The sequence below is a fragment of the Amblyomma americanum genome, chromosome 2, assembly GCF_052857255.1.
Source record: "Amblyomma americanum isolate KBUSLIRL-KWMA chromosome 2, ASM5285725v1, whole genome shotgun sequence".
Taxonomy (NCBI): Eukaryota; Metazoa; Arthropoda; class Arachnida; order Ixodida; family Ixodidae; genus Amblyomma; species Amblyomma americanum.
The window spans coordinates 63,138,063-63,160,759 of record NC_135498.1 but is presented as its reverse complement, the minus strand read 5'-3'; the positions used below and the strand labels follow the sequence as shown (position 1 = coordinate 63,160,759).

The 22,697-nt window shown below is 47.0% G+C and overlaps 1 long non-coding RNA gene across 2 annotated transcripts in view; it reads left to right on the top strand.

Annotated features, from left to right (window-relative positions):
• Positions 1-515: 515 nt before the first annotated feature.
• The window catches only part of LOC144118630 (uncharacterized), a 51,521-nt gene continuing 29,339 nt past the window's right edge, over positions 516-22,697 (top strand). For both annotated transcript variants that reach the window (XR_013312081.1, XR_013312080.1), the window contains exons 1-2: positions 516-822; positions 7,992-8,070. This is a non-coding gene — a long non-coding RNA (uncharacterized LOC144118630). The remainder of the gene's footprint in view (positions 823-7,991; positions 8,071-22,697) is intronic.

The window sequence follows — 22,697 nt, the reverse complement described above, 5'->3', positions numbered from 1 at the left end:
TTTTTTTTTTATCTCAATGAACAAGGTAAGAACTAACCACGAAAGTAAAGGGAAGTTGAAGACTTGCTTGCTGTCATCTTAGGAGACACAAAGAAAGCGACAGCGATGATGACAATTTTCACTATTGCTATCAAGGGAGAGCCTCCAGCTGGCCACCTCTCACCCTGAGTTTTCAAGCCACCTCTCTTTTTTTTTGCGGAACAAATGCACTTTAAGCTCATCGTTCCAAACTTTTCCATCTCCCCTTTTATCACCACGCTGAACCTCAACGACAGAAGCCCTGAAGAAGAGTGTTGGACTGGCGCTTTACCTCGATGCAGATAAAAAGCACACCATGCAATACCATATTAAGCGTGTACCGCTGGTCGAGGTCGACACCTAAACAACCAGGTTTAAGGAAGTCAAAAGAACCCCAGTAAGCAAGGTAGTGAATCTTCGCCTTACATAATAATAAATACGCGAAAAAGCTGAAGAAGAATAGATAACGAGGTGGCGTAGGCTATAAAATCACATTCCGTCAGTAAAATACAAGACAAAGGCATGCCTGGAAAATCATGAGGCTTATTCCTTGCCATACGATCGCTTGCTCAACCCTTTACGTAGCCCTCTAGATGATTCTGTTACTCATCTCTCACAGCTGTGCGATTTTTTCTTGTAGTGCGGTGCCGCTCTCGTACATAAAGCCGGTGTTCACAGGGGAAATCGCTGCGGAAACAGCATCCTATAGAAGAGGACCCTAAAGAAACCGCAAACAGAATACTTATAAACAGGTGCACAGTGAGAGAGCAGCTGATTTATATACAAAACTGCTACTTTCTTGTGGTGAGTCCTTTTTTTTTTCACGCAGTACTATATATTGTCCGAATATGAATAGCTTGCACTGACGGCTTTTGTGGCGCATGTTATGGTTTTTTTCGTATTGTATGGCTCTCTGCAATCTGTTTTCTAGAAAAAAACATTCTTGTATTTCAGATAAATAAATACTCCACAGCAAAAGGAGCGCGAAAACAAGAGGATGGGCGAAGAAAAGAACGCGGAGCACGAGCGCTCGTGGTGCGTGTTCTGTCTTCGTCGGTGTCTTGCTTTCGCGCTCCTTTTGTCATGGATCGATACCGACTCGCCCAACTTTCCACTCTTCTAAGATAAGTGTTATGTTAGTGTGGCTTGCACTTATTATTCAGCATATAAATGCGAAGTGACCATTGCGGCGCATCAGTTCTTTGACCACATGAAGTTACCAGCTCCGTTCAATATTTTCAAGCAGAACACTGCATCCTTGCACGAAGACAAACAACGGAAGAAAAAAATATTTTAGTACAAGCTATCTTCATCAATTAAAAAATAATCTGGCAGGTGGTAGACCAGCAATGATTAATCAATTATTTAACGTGTCACAGCGCTATGACGCGGTAAGCGGCCGCGGAGCGACCACAACATGTCACACGTCCTTTGGCTCATATTTCTCGAGAAGAAGCCGTGAAAATAGTAATAACAGCGGCCACTCATGGCATATGGATTACTTACTTTTCTAGTGTCTCAAAAAGCAGACTTCAAACAAGACTCCTGCTCCTTTCACGCTTTATGTAACCTCTAGCAGCGACCAAACGGCCGTCTTGAGATAGAATGAAGAACTTTTGTGATAGGCGCATGCCTAACTGTCTTGTAGTGCTCGAACACAAGTTGCACAGGCCAGTAAAACAGTCGGGAATCAAGTCCAAATAGACAGAAAAATTGGTTTTGCCAATTTCCGCTTAGTCAAACAAAAAGTACTGATATTATTGGAGAGAGAGAGGGGATTTTTTTCATTATTCGAGTGGTAGTCGAGATGCTCAGACAGAGTGCACCGCTGCAGCGTCGGGATCATCACTGTAGTGTGGGGGAACGTAATGGCTATCGGCGCGTATTCTACTCAAAGGAAGTAAGATGAATCAAGTTGGCGTCAGTTAACGAAAACATTATGAACATTATGAATCCGAGCATTTTGATTACCTATCAAAATCAGGAAATCGTCGTGCACTTTTCGGATTCTTAAGATCGCGGAAAAAGATTCCGTTATCTGAAAATTCACCCTCATGTGTTTTGACGCCGCAAGAAGCAATAGAAACAGTTCAGACAATTGCCAAATGATTTGAGCGTTTCTCCTCTGTACTTCCTTTGCGTTCCGAGTTTGTGACGTCAGTGGACCAGTTTCAGCATGTCCCCCCTATTACCCTTCCCGAGCTTTCCCTGATAGTGTTGAGGTTACCAACTGCTGCTCCTGGCCCTGATAGGGTAACATCAAAAATGTTAAGAATCCTCTTTCAGGAGTCCCCTGCCTCCTTATTGCAGCTGGTTAATTTTTCATTCAAACATGCATGGATTCCTCCTGAGTGGAAAATTTCAAAGGTCATCCCTTTACCTAAAAACAAAGGTGGTGGCTATTCTCTGGATAATATTAGACCCATTTCATTGACATCAAACGTGGTTAAGTTAATTGAAATGGTCATACTCCTGCGTGTTTCGGAGTTTGTGAACCGTAATAATATCCTTAGTCTCTGTAAAACTGGTTTCCGTCAAAAATGTTTCATATGGAATGGTCACACCGATCTTGAGAGTCGTATTCTTTTTGCGCGGCCCCAAAAAATGCATGCTTCGTTGGTGGCATTAGATATAGCCAAAGCTTATGACAGCGTCGAACACTACATATTATTGCAAAGATTACATACTCTGCAGTTCCCCAATTACTTACTTGCGTGGATATCTGCTTTCCTTGAAAACAGAGGTTTTTTTGTATACTAAATGGTGTGAATTCTGGAAGATATAAACAATCCAGAGGTGTTCCACATGGGGAAGTCCTGTCGCCTGTGCTCTTTAATATTCTAATTAGCTCTGTTCTCAGCAATCAAAAGATTTGCACGTACGTCTATGCGGACGACACTGCATTTTTCACTGCTGCACCTGACATTCAATCTCTATGTGCGCCTGCAATCGTACCTGAATATGCTTGAAAGTTGTTGTGTGACTTACGTCTCACCTTAAATGTAAACAAGTGCGCTGTGCTTGTTTTTCAAATGAAAGATCCCGTTCATCTGTCTCTCAGTTACCAGTGACAAAATATTCCTCAAGTTAAGCCATTAAAATATCTTGGTGTCATTTATGGTGACAGCCTCACATGGCGTTCTCACATTGACCATGTCGCTGCGAAAGGGGCTCGTGCTGAGAACATGTTGCGTAGTTTAAGTAATCCCTTGTCTGGAATGCGGCGAGACGCACTTTTGCTGGTTTATGTTTTGTATGTCCGGCCAATTTTAGAAATTGGATCTGTGCTGTTTTCTGGTACGGCTGCTTACAAAATTCGCCCGCTCGTTCTTTTGAAGCGGGAAGCGCTTCGGTTGTGCCTTGGCCTCCCCAAATGGGTGGCCAATTACGTGCTTTATCTTGAACCCCTATTCCTCCTTTATGATCTAGATTTCAATTCCTAACTGTTCAGACGTACCTAAGGATATATGGATCAGATTTACACCGCTCCTTGTCTGTTTTTTGTTGCCAGGCGACTTCCTTTTCTGGAGTCCACTGGCCTAGCTTTCATACTCCGCAGGTAGTTATGGTACAAAATTTGCTTGAACCTTTTAATGTTCTCTTGTATAACATCCTTCCGACAAAAAACAGTGGGTCCTCTTAGAAATTGTCTGTGATGACATTTTCCCGAAAAACGCTATGCATTGACCACGCCACATTTTAAATGGATTATTAGAAGACCATTTAGAAAGCCTACCTATTAGCGTAACGATAGCTACTGACGCCACCCAATGTGACAAAAATGCAGCGGCGGGAATATATTGCCCGCTTCTAGATTGGTCTTTTGCTGTGCGGCTTCACGACTACACCCCAATTCCCCAAGCGGAGTTTCTGGCGGTGGTGCTTGGTCTTCGCAAACTAGAGCCAGCTTTCTCTTCAGTGGCTGTCATTACAGACTCTCTTTCTTTGTGTTCGTCCCTAGCTTCGGCTGTAGATTCGCTAATCCTAAACATCTTCCATTCATTACTCCCTCTGCATTTGAGCCTCGTTCACATGATATGGGTGCCAGGTCATAACGGTATGACAGCCAATGAAGTTGCGGACTGCCTGGCAAAGGCGTCCCTCAATGGCCCTGTGCTACCTATCGTTCCGGCTACAATGTACATTACAGCAGCGAGGTTTCGAAGACAGAATTTGTTAAGAATGGCAACTGGATCTCTTTTAAGATCTGATGATTACCTGCACGTAAGGTATGGGTGGAGCAGGCAATCATGCCATTCACGGCAGCTTGAGGTATCTTTATCAAGGCTCCGCTGCCGGGTCCCACTCTTAAATTTTTATTTGCACAGGTCTCGATTTGCGCTTAATCCCGTCTGTTTATTCTGTGGTGAGCAAGGAACCATAGACAATATTTTTTGGTTTTGTCGCCGGTACACCATGGTGAGAAGACAGTTTTTAGAGAAACCACTACAACAGCATGGGATTTGTTTGAGCAGCCCAGTTATATTGTCATTTGGAGCCACCATACTTGGGTACAGCCTCAAGTCTGTTTTAACCGCCGTCTAAAATATTTTAATGGAATCAAATCGGCTACCTTGGTAATTTTCCTATTTTGTTTTTTCAATAGCATTTTTATTCTTACAATTATCACTACCATTTAACCACTCGGCTATAAACATCAGTCTCGGTCTCCTTCGTGCGTTATGCCTTCCCGTTTCATTTCGTTGTTCCTTTTTGTTTACTTCTTCCTTAGCATTCGTTTTATTTTCGTCCAGGAAATATTACCTGAAAAACTCTCTGTGCCCCCCAATTCTTGGCCAATGCCTACGAGGCGACGCAGGTATTCTGTAAATAATGGACAAAATAAATCCCCCTATTTGGGCATGTGCCATTTTATGAGGGTAATAACAACAACAACAACATTCGGCTGCTGGCCCAAAACACGCCAGTTGGACCCCCGCCGTGGAGGTCGCATACCCACGGAAGCCGAATGCTAGAGGCCTCTTTACTGGGAGATGTCAGTAGGCGCTAAAGAACGTCAGGCAATGAAAATTATCTGGAGCTCTCCACTAGGCCACCTCTCATTGCCTGATTCGCTATGGGACATTAAAGTCTCTAAACCCAACCAAACCATAATTAATTTCTTAGCGCAAGGGTTGGGCACGAGGGCTGACAGCATTGCGGCTTATCGAGATGGCCTCGCTCAGTGGCGATTGCCGAAGATTCGCATGCTGTTTCTTTCCCTGAACTCCCCTTCTCCAATACACGGGCTAGCTTTTAAAACCTCGGCAGTACACCAGCCTGCTTCCAGGCAGGGGCCCGGATGTGTAACATAAAGATTATCTGGTCCTAAGCCAGGTGTTTCGAAGCTACGGTATGAGATCCACAGCAAGCGCCAATCAAAGGTGATGCGGCATTCTCACACGGCTTTATGGTAATTTGCACCGCCTCGAGCACGTCGAATGTGTTGCCGACGATTGATGAGCTGACGCTGGTCATTCGGTGCTTGGTCCCAAAAGTTAGCCAGCTGCAGGAACAACTATATCGTCTGGCGTAACTGTCTGCAGGCCACATCGCCCTCGTAAGTATTATTCCAGGAAACCACACTGTGTACGTAGAAGACGCCGGTTATGTTACACACGCTTTAATTTTTGTGTATCCTGACAACCATCTCTATTTATGCCACCATCATAAGCCGTCGCTATGCAGCCCCGTAGAGAAAGTTGCCCCGTTCCTTTTGTGTTAGCTGCGCCAACTTTTACGCAACAAGATCCATGTCAGCTGCCCGGTGTCTCACAGCATCCTTGTTAAACAGCTATTTACACGTGAAATAGCAGCTTCTGTCATCATCATGTGTTTCATGCAAAACAAATGCGACTTTTATGAGTGCTGAATGCAATTATGTAAAGCGGCGAGAAGAAATGGCAAGCGCAAGACAGGGAGCATGGTTGCAGCGTTGAGCAACTAACGGATGGGCGGAGTCAGATCGCACGGCGCTGCAACCGTGCTCTCACCCATAACGACAGAGCCGAGCCATTGCCATGTTTGCAGCGCAGCGGAGGTAGACAGGAAGCAGGCTTTGTCAAGCCCGCCAGTTCGGAAACGTTTGGAGTCCACAGTGCTGACTGCGGCTTTTCCCAGCTTTGGGGTGAACGCCTCACACCTATCCCTCTACGACGTGGTATACCCACACAGCCAGTGCAGTTTGATATTAGAGGAAAAATTCATTGTGAGAAGCAGTAAAGGAAGCTAGGAATTGTGGTTGGCACAGCTTACAACAAAACGCGCACTTTTCAACTTTGTCTCTTCTCTCGTCCATCATCATTTCTGCGCTATGTTTCAATCCAGAGTATGACTCGCCAACTTGCTCAAACTAATCCCCTTCAGAAGTGTGGGTGGCAGCGAAGCGACGCATTCTGAAAAAGCAAGTCTCCATGACGATGGCCCTGGACAGAGTCGGCGCTCTGTCGTGCTGCGACGCAGGTTAAAAGGAGCAATTTGCTCAATTTAGTTCCGAGAAAAGAAATTTGAAGATAATTGGCTTTTAGCCCTCTTTTGCCGTTCTTCGAGAAAAGCATGCGCGTGATATTTTTTTTAGTTTGGACGATTTTTTTACGCTATTTTCGGGGAGGCATTTATTTTGGGGCCATTTTTTTGTACATTCTGTTTTTTTAGTGGTCATTGATGCTGACGCTGCAAGCGGCCATCGTACTCTGCTAGCGAGAAAATAAGTGGCACTGCATAAGCGCGCGCTCCATAAAAAGGCACTCACTACGATTTTTATCCAGAGGTTCGATGGTTGACTCTCAGAGATCATGATTTGGAGGATTCGTTTCATGTGAGTGACGGCGAACAACACTCGTATGCGTTCATGCTATTGTCAGGCGTAGTCTTGAAAGCACGTGCGTTTCGACGCAAATTTTGCTACTTTACTGGTCAAGTTTTCCATCCATCTCATGTAAAAGACATTTTTGATGCGTGGCCCTGGAGTACCAAATAATGCTAGGTCCTAAATTGCGAAAAAAGAGATGCTATTTTTCCTGCCAGCTGCTGAACTTCCTAAAACAGCTGTTGCACGCTCTATGTTATAATGAGACCCTATTCTTGTGACGCCAATCACAATATTTTAGAAATTATTCATGATTAACAAATATATAGAAGTTGACAAAGAGCTACTCTAAACTTTTTCTCCGTATGTAGAAATATTTCGATAGGAAGAAAAATTATGCTTCTATTTTCTCTCTTTTTTTATTGCACGTCACGAGCACAGACAGATGCTAGTACTTTTCAATGTCTTTTCCTGCCCCATCACCTAACTAATAATAAAGCACAACGCGCACTTGCGGTTATGGTGGACAGCGCAAAGTGGAATCCTGCGCCCACAATCCGGGACCAACGGAATCCACGCCAAACGGGATATTAAGGTCAAACAGGCCACTTCATCCAGAATACTTGTTGAGACGTCTGTATCGATAAATTTATGTTCTACCGCGAGGCTAAAGCTGTTTTTCGTGGTGCCAACTGTAGAGAATGGCCACGGCGCGATCGTGTATTTTCAATAGGGTACGCACCAATAGAAAAACGTTGCATGTATTGCAAAATTATGGTGCACCTAAGGCAGAAATATTACTGAACAAAAATGTGGTGTAATTTTGGCTTTTATGAAAAGAACTAATTTGCAAGTTCCTTCTTCTTCGTTGAAGACAGGCTACTTAGTAAAAGACAGGTCAGAAAGATAGATGGGATCACGTTCACAAGAATTTCAATGTGGTGAAAGTACCTAGTAGTTTGCTCTGCTTGCGGTAAAAGAGTTAAATTGCAGATTGTTTTGGGAATGTATCGAGGAGATTGCGCACATTGCTGTGAAAAAGATAAGATTGTTTTTGATGAAATTAGTTTGCTCGAACACAGTTTTCGGACACACACTGCTGAAAATATATTTGCAACAAAGCCCGCAATCAACCTCCACCCCTGTCCTCGGTCATACATTTCAGAAGTAACTGACTACTATGAAAGTTCTGGAATCTGGAGCTTTTTTGTTCTTGACATGGTTCGTCTTCACGGTGGCCAAACGTGAGTGTTGCTTCCTCTCCTGACACATAAAACCCTTTAGAGATGAACCTAGGTGCAAAAATTATTGCATTTTTATTTAGAGCTTCGCACAAGACGGCTGAAACGTGCGTCCTTAGATCTGAGTTTTCAATGTCGCGCGGTGTGTATTGGCAGCCTTGCCCCAAGTTTGAGGCGAGCAGACATGGAAGCACCCCGAGGTGAGACCTTGACAAACTTGCAGCGCTGGAGGAACCCGTGGCTCACATCCGAGGAGTTGTGGGAAGATGAGGGAACAATAAAACATCCGGGAGCCTTTGCAAATGAAATAGTAAACTGCCACGTAGACCAGATTTCTAGTATCTGAATCTGGAGTATGAGCTTTTATTAGTAGAATTTTAGCTTTTAAAAGTAGAGTAGCTTTTATTCCGAACTTAGATTCGGGTTCCTTAGGACCTTAAAATGTGAAGTTTTAAAGCGCCGTTTAACGGCATCAAAGCATCATGAAAGCAGATGCATCCGGCATTTTGAAGGTCACACATGGCCCCGTAGAAATCTGTTTTGTCTGGAGCCGTTAACACCAAGGTACTCAACCAAGCGGAATCTGCCCGGGTGCCGTTCTAGTTCACCACAACCCTGGTTTCCAGGAGTACGTCGTTGCTTACTCCAGCCTTGCGGTCACAAAAGTACAGATTCATTATTCAGTAACAAAAACTGCTTGGAAATTATTTAGGCCATTACAAAATTTCCCCTTACTTATATGGGCACCCGTTCGATGCTATGACTGATCACTACGCACTTTGGTGGCAGTCTTCTCTCAAGGAACCGTCCGGCCGCCTCATTCGTTGGGCTCTTCGTTTACAAGATCACGACATTTGGCCCATTTATCACTCCTGTCTTTGTCACTAAGATGCCGACGCCCTCTCACGTTCTGTAGTGCTCTCTGATCGTGGCCCACCGTCTCTCTCCGGCCTCAGACCTTCTCTCGACTCCATTGATATGGCTACTGAGCAGCGCAAGGATCATTGGGTTGCTTCGGTTCTAGATTTCTCAGCCAACCGCTCAGCGAGCCTCCCTTCAAGAGCTTTTTTTCGTCAAGCCCATCACTTTGTCATGCGTGACCAGTTGCTGTACCATCAGAAACACCTACCAAATGGTCGATAATGCCTGTTCGTTGTTCCACGTCATCAATGCGACAGTTATGACGATCACCCTCTATATGTTCATGCCGGCCTGATGAAAACATTTACAAGCCTCAGTCTTCAATAACATTAGCGGGGCACATATTGCTTTGCACGCCAGTATGTCCGATCTTAACTCGAACGTCAGTGTCGCAAGATCCTACCCGCGCACTCACGTGCTCGTCTGCAGCATTTACCTTTATTAGAGCACTTTGTCCTGATTTGTCGAGCCCGGCCATGCGACCCTGGTGAGATCGACCTTTATGACCTTCTACCAGGAACTTGCGCGGGGTAACAGCTGGATCACTGTCGCCATTTATCATCTCACGCGCTATGCGGAAACTGCCCCCTTAACAGTTGTGACGACATGTGACGTCGCCGGTTCTATACTTCAGCACTTACCTCTTCGTAACGTGAGCCTATAGTCACTGACAGTCACAGAAATTAACGAGCGTGGGGGATTTATATTATTTGTGGTGTTCATCAGTGGGAGCTTAATAGCGTAATTATTTTAAAGATTATTGATGAGAAATCAGAAGAAACAGCCACAAGCTGACGGTGGGATTCAAACCCACGACCTCCAAATTTCGCGTCCGGTGTTCTGTCAACAGGGGTACGGTGACGGCGGTCCAGTCTTCTGTTTCCGCGAGGATTTATTTTCAGCGTAACCGAAACATGTGAACATTCATCAGCACCAGCCTCGTCCATAGCAGCGGAGGTAGTGCGTCCTGTTATAGCGGAAGCTGTGCGAAAACCCCCTTATGCAAGCTATGGCAACAAAACTACCAGATTCGAGGCCGTGGTTTTCTTACAAACGCCAGCCTCATCATCTTTGAAAATTATGAACATACGTTCACCATGTATAAACGCTTCGCCGTCGATTGTAAACTCTTTTGGCGACTCCGTCGCACGCGAAAGCGCCAAAGACGACACGGTGACCATCTCCGGCCTCATATGTCAGATCCGCACGTTTGAAGTTCTGAAGACACAACGCATAACGCCAAAGTTTAGGCGGTTGGCAAATGTGGCCACCGTTGCCAACTTTAACGATAAGCTTTCCTTGGACCTTCCCTCAACTATTCTGTAGATGATAATTTCTTTCGAAAAAGGCCAGTTCAACACAGCCTTCAATACCCGGGCTCCACTCGGTTAGATTGAAAACTAAACATTTTGACAGATTTGCAAGTCTGGTTGGGTTTGAAGACTTATAATAAACTGCACAATTCCAAAGAAGAATTTTAACCTTAACCCAACGTTTCGAAGCCGACTCGGCTCCTTCATCAGGGGTGACTGAGCGCAGTAGCTAAGCGTCTTTAAGTATGGAGGGGAGGAGGGGGGGGGGGGGTCAAAGGAACTACAGCTGTGATGCGAAAGGCGCGGGGGAGGGGGAGGGGGGTTTAGGCTGTTAGTCACGCTGGCGCACTGCAGGGAGGTGGTGAATGGCGACTTTTTTTGTTGAGTTGAAGAGCGAAGTCTTCAACTCAACGCTCTTCAACTTCGCTCTTCAACTCAAAGAAAAAAAGTCGCAGCCAGGCTAACCACCAAGCAGTGGTCACAGCTGAGTAAAAGAATGGATGGTAATCTCCAATAAGAACAGTTGGAATTTTCTCAAATTTCCATAAGATCCCAACTCATCTCGATCAGAGACCGCCAAAGCAATTATACGCCTAGTTCGTTCAGCGCAACGACAAGATAAGGACATTGTTCAAATACTTCGAGATAACTACTTTTCAGACATCCCTAAAACATGCCCTATGCAATATGATGGCTTTTCTAACTCTCAACTCGGGACACCTATAGCAGAGGCAGAAGTTTGGGAATCCTTAGAGCAGCTCAGGACCACCTCAGCACCTGGAGCAGATCAAGTCACCAATAATGTTCTCAGTAATTAGGATGTAAATCCCCCTTCGCGGCCTTCACACAATTCATAAATCAGCATGGGGAGGCTGGAACGCTCCCGGAAGTATGAAAACATGCCAGAATTACCGTTATACTTGAACCAGACAAAGCACTAGAGCCGCAAAATCTCCGACCCATATCTTTAACTTCATGTGCGGGTAATCTCATAGAGCACGCTATCTTGAACTTGAACTTGATCTTTGTTTAGCAGAAAGGCTGGTGGGTCACCTGGGCTAAAAGCTGTAATCAAACAGCTTGACGAGGCCCAGGCAACCCTTACAAGGCAGCATAGACGAGACCACTAAATAATAACAATACTAATAATAATGAAGAAAAAAAGGTTAACATGAAATATTCAGCTTTACAAAAATAAGAAATACTTACAAGTAAGTGAGTAGCAAATGTGTAAATAAACACTGCATTTTCGTTATAGATTGACACAACTTGCATGAATAATGGGAAGGCATCTTCGTGAGCAATTGGAAGGAAACTGTGAAAAAAGAACTAGAAAACACTGTAGGGAAAAACTGCATTACAAATTGGAAAAAAGCTGTAGCAGTTGAACAGGTGTTAAATATTCGATGTGTTGATATTTGTTGAATATGGGCGAAATATAGTGACATAAATACTTTAGCTTGTAATCGGTGCGGAAAACGGGTACGAGCCGTGCGTCTTTACTGCGTGTGTTTAGGATGTTAGTGTGACGCTGCAATGAACCACTAATTGCTAAATGTAACCGAAAGCTGACAGGTGAAATTAATGCGAGCGTAAGAGTCTGTACTCATACATGTAGTTTACATGAATTTTGTACTGTTGGAAAACATGTAGGGAGGAAGATAGATAATCTAGACAAAATATATGAAGAATAGCCTTTTTTGTAGCACGAGAATTTTGTTTAGGTTCTGTTTAGTTGTTACCCACACCAAGCTGCAGTAATTATTTTTTAGGAAAACAAAGCGTAATATATTTGAAGTTTTCTTTTTAGCGGAAAAATAGCGCGTGTACGTGATATGGCCCCAGTTGCAGAGGAAAGCTTCTTACATATATTCTCAACGTGTAACTCCATTGTTGAATATGAGGAGAATGTAACGCCAAGTATCTTGTGGTGCTCAACCACTTCTATATCCTGTCCATCAAATTTAATTGGTTGATCTAAAACGAATACTTTATTTCGAGCCTGGAAAATCATGACCTTGGTTTTTTAGGATTGATTTTAAGCTGATTTCAGTGTGATGAATGAGCAATTTCTTCAAGCAAATGATTACATCTGATCACTAAATTATTTGCATCGGTACCTGAAATGAGAATATTGCAATCATCAGGATATATAACAAAATTAACTGTCGTGTCGGCACAAACTATGTCGTTAATAAACAGAATAAATAAAATAGTACCTAACACGATCTCTTGCGGGACGCCATTTGATATCTGTAATGGGTATGGCATTCGATTGTTAATACATACGCATTGGTATCTGTTTTCCAAATATGACTTGAATAGCTGAAGAGGTTTACCACGAACGCCATTTATTAAGAGTTTTCCAGATAAAATATCATGATGAAGAGAGTCAAAAGCCTTGCTAAAGTGTACAAACAACCCACGGGTAATTTGGCGGTTTTCAACATTTTCGATAATGTGTTCTTTAGCGTCAGGAGTGCTGACTCTGTTGACCTTCCCTTTCTGAAACCATACTGCGCATCCGAAATAAGGCCTATTCTATTGAAAAAGTTATTTATTCTCGTCTATAAAATTTTCTCAAAGCCCTTCGAGAACACGGGCAGAACAGATATAGGTCGATAGTTTGTGGGTTCTTTCGTATCACCGCCTTTACACAACACCGACATTCAAGCTCTTTTCATGACACTGGGAAATTCGCCAACGTCAATGTCAAGGTTAAAAATATAACTAAGTACTGGAGCAATGATCTGAATGACTTCTTTTGTTGCCTTTATTTTCAAATTGTCCATATCCAATGATCTACTTTTTTTCAGTGACATGAATGTTGTATATACTTCTAGCTCATCTGTGGGAGTAAGAAGTAGGCTATCAACAGAATTCGAAGCCGACTTATTATGCAGTGAAAGCGAGGGATTGTTTGGCTTAGCTATATAAACAAAATATTTGATTAAATAATCCGCCAGCTCTACACCGGAAAGTGCTCGTTTATTGTGTTTAATGTAATCAGGTAGAGCGTCTTTTCTTTTATTCCGGCCTAGTAGAATATTTACCACTTCAACCCGTCTCAACCGGTACATGGAAGAGAACAAGCTCTACCTCCATAGCATGTTTGGATTCAGGTCCAACCTTTCCACACAAGATGTCAGGTTACAGATTAAGGAAGACACTCTTGATCCTTCGATACCACACCGCACCAAAGGTCTTCTTGCTTTAGATTTAACCAAGCTTTTGACAATGTAGAACATTCGGCAATTTTACAAGCTTTGAGCTTCCTGCACGTGCGAGAGGGCACCTATGCGTATCTGACAGAATTCCTCACGGGCAGAATAGCGGAGTTCCAAATCGCATCAATCACTTCCCCAACCTTCCCATTAGGCGGTGGAGGCACGCCTCAATTACGGGGCAGTACTCTCACCCTTTTTGTTCAAAATCACGCTCATCCATATAGCACGAAATTTGTCTAAAATTTTCTACCTCTGTCACTCTATTTATGCCTTTCTGGACGACCGCTAGAAACTGCGGTCAAATAGGGGAGACATAGCAAAATGCAACAGACACGATCAAAATTCAGGCAAAAAGTATAGACCTGACATGCTGCCCTGCCAAGCTAGAGCTCGTCTTCATCAGACCCCGATATCCGAATTCTAATCCCCGATCCATTTCCGTCAAACTTGAAGACATTGCAATCCCAATCAAACCCGTCATTACGTCATTGGGTATGCTCACCACGAATGATGGTTCCAACACAACAACCATTAAATCACTCCGCAGCGCTGTCCAGAACACAACTTCGCTCATTCGTAGAATTTCTAATAAACACAGAGGCATGAGGGATGCAGACGCACGACGTCTTGTTCAGGCCGTCTTCATCTTAAAACTAATTTATACTCTCCCCTATCTCTGTCTCTCTCGAAAAGAGCAGGAACGCATAGATAAAATGGTTAGGTGCATATTTCCAGGTGGCGCTCAGGCAAAAACACGTTGATTATGGTAGATAGAATTGTCAGATGCATATTGCCAGTTGGCGCTCAGGCAAAAACACGTAGACTGTGGTGGCGCTCGGATTTAAAGACGTTCAATTTCGTTGTCATCCTTGAAGTACGTGCTGCCAAGCTGTCGAGGTTTTTGTTGTCACCAACACCGTGACAATGTATAAAGCGGCCCTTCACGTCTGGTATGCAACCCCAACCAACAAATTTCTCAAAATGAGTGTACATAGCAACCCAGCAGAATTAACTGAAGCCAACCTCACAGGGCAATACTATCACCTATCTGAAATACCTACAGGACCGAATCTCCTGAAAACACTCAAAATCGCGCTCGACGACCAAATCTCATATGAGCTTCACATGTCTTTTGACCATCAAAAAATCTTTATATACCGCCTATTTCAAAAGACCCAACTTTAGCACAGCAAAGAGCATCGAACAGCTCGAGCAGAGCCCTCCATAAGCACTACTCAACACATCCGACAGTCACATACGTGGACATTGCGGAGTATTCTCCCTTAGCCTATACCGTCATAGTACTTAATTGTAATCATATGCCCTGCTCAGCTTTAACTCTCAATCGAGTTGACCATCCGGTTGTGGGTTAATAAGCAGTTATAGCTCTGGCCATTACTCAGAAAAGTGCACAATACATATTCTCGAAGTTTAAATAAGCCATCAAAATTTTGCCACACAACACCAGCACATCGTGTCCTGAGTAGTGCTGTAGCACCTAATTGGCTCATTACACTCATATGGGTTCTGGCGCACTGCGGACATGCGGCAATTCGGCAGCACATAATCCTGCCCGAGTACTCGTAGACCGGGCGGTGGACGGCCTCCCCTCGTTCCGCAGTGCCAGAGAACACATGAAGACATACCACGAAATTACGCTCCACAAACGGGTTTCCCGGCTAGTTCACTCTCTTCCTCATAAATCACTCAGTAAAGCTGAGCAACTCATTTGGAAATGGATTCAGTCACACACTTTTCCGAACCCCTTCCCAAATTTCCTCATCCACCCAGGGGCTATCGTCTGGCCTCAAAAATTCTGCCAACGCCCTAATGCAGATGTCTATCACATAGTTAGGGCCTACCCTAATAGTCCAACTCGTCCTTTTCTGAGAGTCGATGACCAGGAGAGATGAGCGGCCGTGCTGGACAGCTCACAGTCGGAGGTTCCGCTCCGAATGGTGACCTGGACCATTGAGGTCGCCAGGGCTCACGGGTTGCTGCCCACATAGCGCGACCGCGATGGCCCACCTGTTTCCTGCAACCCCTCTTTGCCTCATCCCCACCCTCTCCGGCTTCCTGCTAAGGGTTGCTGAATAAAAGTTTTTCCACCACTACCACCAGCGGTCGACGTTCTGCACAATCTGAAGTCACGCACGCCACGTGGCCCTGCCATTCTCGTGACTGTGCCTGACTCGCCCAGGGGGTTTTGCTTGCGCAGAGGAAAAATGTTACAGACGTGAGGACGACGACTGCGAAAGCTTGCAGGAAGCCCAGAAGTGGAAGCGGATGTTGGTTTTCCGTGAGCTAGCGTCTTCCTGCTAGCGGCTGCTTGTCTCGGAGAGCCTACCTCTAACTGTAATGTTTCGGTCGTTGCAATATATATATATATATATATATATATATATATATATATATATATATATATATATATATGAAGTGAGGGGCTCATTTGACAAACATATTAAGGAAACCAACCGTCACCGAAATCAAGGTGCATAGGGGAATGTTTCTTTTTTTTAATATCTCGTGCCAATCAATTAGTTTTTTTTACAGAAAATTACTTATAAGGCAGCAGAAAAAACAACCATGCCGCCGGTGGGATCCGAACACACGACCTCCGAATATCGCGTCCGGTGCTCTTACCAACTGAGCTACGGCGACGGCTGTAATAAGAGGGCTCTCGCACAGTTTCCGCCCTCGATGTTAGATGACGTTCTACGTCACACTTGCGGTAATACAGGACGTGCTACGTCCACCGCTATGGACGAGGGTGGCGCTGGTGAACACTCTCAAGGTTCGCTTACACGCAAAACATAAATACCCATGAAAGCAGCAGATTGGACAGCCATCGCCGTAGCTCAGTTGGTAAGAGCACCGGACGCGATATTCCAAGGTCGTGGGTTTGGATCCCACCGGCGGCATGGTTGTTTTTTCTGCTGCTTTATAAATAATTTTCTTTAAAAAAACTAATTGATTAGTACTAGATATTAAAGAAAAGAAACATTCCCCTACGCACCTTGATTTCTGTGACTGTTGGCTTCCTTAATATGTTTGTCAAACGAGCCCCTCACTTCATTTGCCTTGTCTGCTAATAGCTTAACGGGGGTCTCGGTTCTGTCAGTCTTGATGCCTTAGGTAGAATAAGAGGGCTCTCGCACAGTTTCCACCCTCGCCGTTAGATGACGTTCTACGTCACACTTGCGGTATTACAGGACGTGCTACGTCCACCGCTATGGACGAGGGTGGCGCTGGGGAACACTCTCAAGGTTCGCTTACACGCAAAACATACCCACGAAAGCAGCAGATTGGACAGCCGTCGCCGTAGCTCAGTTGGTAAGAGCACCGGACGCGATATTCGGAGGTCGTGGGTTCGGATCCCACCGCGGCATGGTTGTTTTTTCTGCTGCTTTATAAGTAATTTTCTTTAAAAAAACTAATTGATTGGCACTAGATATTAAAAAAAGAAACATTCCCCTATGCACCTTGATTTCGGTGACTGTTGGCTTCCTTAATATTGTAACAGTTGTTACACTGAAAAGGAACTGCAGCGGCTGAACGAGGGCACCAGAGAAACGGATGTACCCTTCAGCGTCGTCTACTTCTAGAGGCTGCGATCTCTTTCTTCTACTTCCAATCCTCGTGTCACTGCCCCCTCTTCAGGAGCATCGCCCCGATGCGGTGTTACCGTAAGACCGAATAGCGGGGAGAAAAAGTGTTCAAGAGGTACACCACGAGTCTGACATCACGGAATATGACTACATGCAGCCGGAAAGTCAACCGGGGGGTCACTCGTAGTACGGCTTCATTCGCACCAAATGCACAACGTCGCTGCGCTTGCCGTTGTGCGATGAACGAGCTGGCGAGGCTGGTGCAACTTCGTACGTTACGGCGCTGAGGCGGCGGACAACAAGGTGAGGGTCGAAGTAGCGGCGCAGTAACTTTTCGGACAGCCCGCGACGACGAACGGGCGTCCAAACCCACACATAGTCGCCTGGGTGGTAGGTAACGTAGCGGCGTCCAAGGTTGTAGCAGTCAGCATCGATCTGCTGCTGACGGTGAATGCGGTGTCTGGCCAGTTGCCGTGCTTCTTCCGCGCGCTGAACATAGGTGGCGACGTCGATAACAAGTTCACTCTCACTGTCAGGGGGGTCCACGGGTAGCATAGCGTCGAGGGGGGGTGGTAACCTGTCGACCGAAGACTAATTCGAACGGAGTGAGCTACGTCGTCTCTTGCTGCGCGGTATTATACGCGAATGTTGCGTATGGGAGAATTTCGTCCCATGTCTTGTGCTCGATATCAATATACATGGAAAACTTGTCGGTCAAGGTCCTGTTGAGGCGTTCTACCAAGCCATTTGTCAGCGGGTGGTAGGCTGTTGTACGTCTATGGCTGGTGTGCGTGAGCTTGAGTACAGCCTGAGTGAAGCGGGCCGTAAATGCAGCTCCACGGTCAGTAATGATAGCTGCAGGAGCGCCGTGACGCAGGACGAAGTTGTGGACGAAGAAGTCGGTGACTTCAGCAGCAGTACCGTTTGCAAGTGACGTGGTCTCAGCGTATCGGGTCAAATAATCTGTCGCGACCGCAATCCACCGGTTTCCTCTGGTCGACTTCGGAAAAGGGCCGAGGAGGTCTATACCAATTTGCTGAAAAGAGATCTTTGGTGGTGCTATGGGCTGCAGAAAGCCGGCTGGCTTCAGAGGAGGAGATTTGCGCCGTTGCCAATCCCGGCATGTTGTTACGTATCTACGCACGGATGGGAATAAATTGGGCCAGTAATACTTAAGCCGAATCTTTGCCAGTGTGCGACTAACCCCCAAGTGGCCGGCGGATGGTTCATCATGACAAGCGCTTAAGATTTCGGAGCGTAACTGGGATGGCACAACAAGCAGAAACGACTCTTTGTTGCTGTCAAAGTTGCGCTTGTAGAGGACTCCACGCCGCAGAATGAAGGTCTGTAGTCCACGGCGAAACACACGAGGTATATGAGAATTCAAACCCTCCAGATACTTAACGAGTGGCGCCAAGTCAGAATCTGCTCGTTGAAGTTGCGCCATACGGGAGATGCTAATGGCACAAAGAACAGGGCAATCTTCGGGAATGTCTTGCGTAGCCGGTTCCACGGGCGCTCGTGATAAACAGTCCGCGTCCTGGTGCTGCCGACCCGATTTATAGACGACCGTAACGTCGTACTCCTGTAAACGGAGGCTCCATCTGGCCAACCGGCCAGAAGGGTCTTGAATGCTGGCCAGCCAGCATAGCGAGTGATGATCGCTGACAACACGAAACGGTCGGCCGTAGATGTAAGGTCGAAACTTACTCAGAGCCCAGATGACGGCAAGGCACTCTTTTTCGGTCGTCGAATAGTTCCGTTCCGATCGAGAAAGTGTGCGGCTCGCGTAGGCGATTACTCGGTCTGCGCCGTCCTGCCACTGTACGAGGATCGCTTCGAGGCCGACATTGCTGGCGTCAGTGTGGACATCAGTTTCTGCATTCTCGTCAAAATGAGCTAGTATTGGTGGACTTTGAAGGCGGCAGCGGAGTTCCTCGAAGGCTGCGTCTTGGGCACTTCCCCATACGAAGGATGTGTCATCTCGAGTCAAGGCAGTCAATGGCTCAGCTAGGCAAGAAAAATCTTTAACAAAGCGGCGGTAATACGAGCAGAGGCCCAAAAAACGTCGGAGGGCCTTCTTGTCGGTTGGGCGTGGGAAACTGGAGACGGCGGAAGTCTTGTCGGGGTCTGGAAGAACACCTTGTGCGCTGACAACATGTCCTAAGAAACGGAGCTCCTCGATGGCGAAATGGCATTTCTCTGGCTTGACCGTTAGTTGTGCAGACTGAAGAGCTTGAAGGACAATGCGCAATTGCTGCAAGTGTTGTTCGAAGCTAGACGAAAAGATGACCACGTCGTCCAGGTACACAAGGCACGTCTGCCACTTCAAACCAGCTAAAACAGTGTCCATCATGCGTTGAAATGTGGCCGGAGCGGAGCAAAGTCCAAACGGGAGCACCTTAAATTCGTACAGTCCGTCGGGTGTGACGAAAGCCGTTTTCTCGCGGTCTCGCTCGTCCACCTCGATCTGCCAATATTCGCTTTTCAGATCTAAGGAAGAGAAGAACCTGGCGCCCCGGAGTCGGTCAAGGGCATCATCGATCCTCGGGAGTGGGTATACGTCCTTTTTGGTAACATTATTCAGTTTCCTGTAATCGACACAGAATCTCAACGTGTTGTCTTTCTTTTTCACCAGGACCACCGGCGACGCCCACGGACTTGTTGACGGCTGTATAACGTCGTCTGCAAGCATTTCATTGACTTGCGTCCTAATAGCTTCGCGTTCTTTAGGCGAAACGCGGTATGGACGCTGACAAACTGGTGGCGTGGCCGAATCGGTGACAATGCGATGCTTGGCTACCGGCGTACGTCAGACCTTGGAGCTCGCCGCGAAGCAATCTTTAAAATCAAGTAGCAGCGACGACAGAAGGTTCTTCTGCTGAGGTGACAACTCCGGGTTGATTTTAACCTTCTGAAGGGCGTTACTTGGGGCGGCATCGTCGTGAAGATTCACCTGTACGGGGCACAGATTCGGCAACCTATCCACGTCGTCGAGGAAGGCGACGGCCGCTCCCTTGGCGAGGTGCTGAATTTCGTTCTAGAAATTTGTCAGAAAAACTGTCGTACAGCCGTCATTCAGTTCAACAAGACCGCGTGCGATAGCCACACCCTTCTCGAGCAACAGCGAAGGGTGACTGTCCGCAATACCTTCGTAGTCGTGAAACGAGTCGTTCCTCAATAACACCAGCACACTGGACCGTGGTGGCAGCATTACGTCGTCTTCGACTATACGCAGAGCGTTGACTCCTGGGCCTTCTGTGTTACTGTGCGCCACGGCTTGCTTCGTCGAAAATGTGACTCGCGCCTCGTGTAGATCGATCACAGCACCGTTTGCCTGTAGAAAGTCGAGGCCCAGGATCAAATCTCTCGAACACTCGCTCAACACGACGAATTCACCCACGTAGACAAACCGCGGATGCCGACTCGGGCTGTGCACCTTCCGGCCGGGCTAATGAGGTGACCTCCAGCCGTGCGAATGCTAGGGCCCAACCACGGTTTCAAAACTTTGCTCAATTCCTGGGCGAGGGTGTGGCTCATCACGGAATAGTCAGCCCCAGTATCAAGTAAAGCGATGGTGTCAGTTCCGTCAATCGTCACACGCAAATCAGAAGTAGCGCGTCGGATGCTGTCGCTACCCTGCCCCGGTGAGGAATCAACGTATCGGTATATCGGCGGCGGAGGATCTTCTGTTTTCCCGACAGCAGCGGCCTTGCCTCCGGAGACCGCTGGAATTAGTTTTCCCGGCGTGGACTGGGAGATCGCCGCTCAGGGTAGCCGGCGTCTCGGCGAGGGCTTGGGGAACGGTAACGCAGCGGAGATGACGACCTAGGATCGTAGCGACCGTATGTCCCAGGCCTCTGACGGGCCGACAGATGAGCTTCAATTTCGAATGGTCGTTCGCCATTCCGGGGGCAAGGGTCGTCGGGCGCGAAACCACGCAGACCCACTCGGCGGTACGGGCAGGCCCTGTAAAGATGTCCCGCCTCACCACAGTGGTAGCAAAGGGGCCGCCGGTCCGGTGCACGCCACACTTCACACTTCCGTGGTCGCTGATAAGCTGGTCGAGCAGGCACACGGGAAAGACCAGACTGCTGCGCTGCGTGAAGTCGCGGTATTCACGTCGTAGCCTGGCGTTGGGGCCCGGCAGAGGACAGATGCATAGGTTTGTCTGACCTCAGTCTGTCTTGGGATCTCAGGCAGTTGTTGCTGCTGTGCTGCTAGGCGCACCTCGTCCCGGACGACTTCAGACAGCGATGTAACAGACGGCGCGCTGGGAGGCAGCTGGAGGGCTTGTGATTCCTCCCTGACGATCGACCTGATTAGGTCCCGTAAAACGGCCGCATCACTCCCTAGCGGCATCGAAGAAACAGCGGGCCCAAGCGTGCTTACATCCCGATTGTTTTGCCGGGCTCGTTGCAGGAGCGTCGTCTCCATGGTAGTCGCTTCCGTGAGGAATTCGGCAACAGTACGCGGTGGACTGCGCACAAGACCGGCGAAAAGTTCCTGCTTGACCCTGCGCATGAGGTGGCGAAGCTTCGTCTCCTCCGCCATGGATGGGTCATCACGCTTGAAGAGGCGCGTCATGTCCTCTACATACATGCGGACGCTTTCGTTAGTCCGCTGGTTACGGGAGCGAAGCGCAGCTTCAGCTTTCTCCCGGCGGTCTGCGTTGGGGAATGTAGCTATGAGATTTTGGCGAAATGTCTCCCAGGTGGACAGGTTGCTCTCGTGGTTCTCGTACCATGTCCTAGCGGAGTCCTCGAGCGCAAAATACACATTATGGAGCTTACGGTCTTCGCTCCAACCGTTGTAGCGGGCGACCCGCTGGAAGGTGTCCAGCCAGCCTTCCGCATCTTTGTACACGTCGCCGTGAAAAGATGGTGGTGTTCGCGGCGTGTGGAAGAGGATGGGCGCCGGGAACCTACTGTCTGTGGCCATTTCCGGTGAAACCGTCGGTCGAGGCTGCGTCTTCCTCGTCGGGTTGTCAGAGGCCCGAACTCAGGTGTCTCACCGCGGAGGCGGTGGCTTGGGCGCTGATGGACCGGTGTGAGTGCCGTCTTTATCTCGTAGGCGTACGCAGGTCGGGAAGCGTACCCAGCACTGCTCCACCAGATGTGTAACAGTTGCTACACTGAAAAGGAACTGCAGCGGCTGAACGAGGGCACCAGAGAAACGGATCTACCCTTCAGCGTCGTCTACTTGTTGTTGTTGTTGTTGACCTCACACAATGGCACATACCCACAAGGGGGATTGGCGTCTACTTCTAGAGGCTGCGATCTCTTTCTTCTTCTACTTCCAATCCTCGTGTCAATATATATATATATATAGTCATCATCATCATCCATCATCATCGCTTGCCCAGGAAAGCGATGATGATGATGGGGATATATAGATGAAATAGGTGAAAGCTCGCGCACAGCGCTCACATAAATAGTCCCTCGGCAGGAAATAGAAGAGGGGCGACGGGCGTATTAAATAGAAGAGGGGCGACAGATGTAGAGCTTCATACGCGATACGTGAGCCACCTCCTAAGAACATCGACGACGGTCGATGACGAG